Here is a 2125-nt window from a genome sequence, read left to right as displayed (position 1 = left end):
ATGATTCATGTGGCCCCTGCCTCTTATTCCCACACAGGATCCTCTAGCCCAGAAGATAATATCAGTCACTGAGGACACACAGCATGGCCACCAGGGATCTGGCAGTAGGAGTGATCTTCTTAGTGCAGACTGTGCTTGGAATCCTGGGGAACTTCTCTCTTCTTTACCACTGTGACCTCCTTTCTTTCGCTGGGTGTAGGCCAAGGCCCACAGATTTGGTTTTCAAGAAGCTTATTGTAGCCAACATTCTGGTCCTGTTCTCTCTTGGAATACACCATACAGTGTCATCTTTTGGGTGGTATAACATGTTCAGTGATTTTGGATGTAAATTTTCCCCTTATGTTCAGGGCGTAGCCAGGGGTGTGTCCATTGGTGCGACCTGCCTCTCAAGTGTCTTTCAGGCCATCACGATCAGCGCCTGGAACTCCAGATGGGCAGCGCTTAAGGGAAAGCTCTCAAGTGCCTTGTCCCTTCATTTGTCCTGTGCTGAGTCTTGCAAATACTGGTAAACACACCGTATCCCATATTTTTGAGTAGTATCCCATACTTTGAGCAACAAAAACATCACAAACAGGAAAATGTTTGGATACTGTTCAGCTGTTTGTTGTGACAAAGCTGGGGACTCATTGTATGCAGCATTGTTATCATTCCCTGATGTGTTATATTTGGGGCTTGTGCTCTGGGCCAGCGGCTGCATGGTTTTCATCATGGCACAAGCAGGAGGTCCAACAGATTCATCAGACCAATGTCTCTGCCACATCATCCCCTGTGTCCACAGGCACCAAAACCATTTTTCTCCTGATGAGCCCCTTTGTCTGCTTAAACACCTTTTCTTCTATCTTTAATATTATTTTGGGTCTTTTTGAAAATCCCAGCTGGGTTCTCTGGATCACTGCTTCAGGATTCACTCTCTGTTTTCCATCTATCAGCCCCTTTCTGCTCATGAGTCGTGACCCCAGGGTATCCACAGTTTGCTTCTCCTGGACAAAGAATATAAAGTCTCCTCATTCTATGAGTAAGATGTAAATTGTAAGTGTTTCGGTGATACTCATTTGGTAGTTCATTCCTCACTCTCAGAGTCCCCAGTACAATGATGAGAGGCTAACCCGAGAATGGTAAACATTACATATTGAGCATCTTCTTCAATTAAGCAATAAGTTGCAATAGTATTTGTAATGAAACATAGTTATCTTTAAGTATTCATGTGATTGAAGTTGTGCTAAATGCTTGCAGTGAAAGAGTTCAGAAATTATGCAGTGTAATATCCGGGTCCTGAAACAATCCGGATATCATTGAGAAGGCTTTGAGCGTGTCCATTAAATTTGTCACAGTAAATTTCCCAGAAGTGAAGTAGGCATGGAATTATAAGAACAGGAGCATGAATGGGTGCCTGGCTGGCTCAGTCAGTGGAGTGTGTGACTCTTGATCTCAGGGTTGTAAGTTTGAGCCCCATGTTGTTTGTAGAGTTACTTAAAAAAAAATTTAATCTTAAAAATAAAACCAGAAAGAGCATGAAAATGGACCAGGTCATCAGTGACACTGCAGAGAATAGTGCTGGAGGGAAAATAAAGTCAGCAAGTAAAGCTTTGGGGAGCCAGGTATAATTGTGTACATGTCATACCAGAGGGGCGGGAGTCAGTCATGTGAAGTATGATGTTTGGGAGCATGGGAGGTGAGCTTGTGGAAACATTTTCAGGGAGAAATGTACAGGTTGGACTGGAGAGGGTAGTGGACAGCATAGAATTACATTTTAGCTGATTCTTTTTTTTTTTTAATGTTTATTTATTTTTGAGACAGAGAGAAACAGAGCATGAACGGGGGAGGGGCAGAGAGAGAGGGAGACACAGAATCTGAAGCAGGGTCCAGGCTCTGAGCCATCAGCCCAGAGCCCGACGCGGGGCTCGAACTCATGGACCGCGAGATCGTGACCTGAGTTGAAGTTGGACGCTTAACTGACTGAGCCACCCAGGCGCCCCTAGCTGATTCTTTTCCATCGTCAGGTGATTGTGACAATCTTCAAAGCCAGGAGTTCCATGGAATTGGCATCTGGAGAAGAAAAATTTCTCTCCTTTGTGAAGGTGATTTGACAATAATGGCAAGAAAGAGTTTTTGGAGGTGCACACTT

At 44.3% G+C, this 2125-nt stretch overlaps 1 pseudogene; it reads left to right on the top strand.

Moving 5' to 3' along the window:
* LOC122494790 lies at positions 1 to 1093 on the top strand (annotated as a pseudogene).
* The last annotated feature ends 1032 nt before the right edge of the window (positions 1094 to 2125 follow it).

This window comes from Prionailurus bengalensis, chromosome E2 (assembly GCF_016509475.1).
Source record: "Prionailurus bengalensis isolate Pbe53 chromosome E2, Fcat_Pben_1.1_paternal_pri, whole genome shotgun sequence".
NCBI classification, from domain to species: Eukaryota; Metazoa; Chordata; class Mammalia; order Carnivora; family Felidae; genus Prionailurus; species Prionailurus bengalensis.
This window is presented reverse-complemented; position numbering and strand designations above follow the sequence as displayed.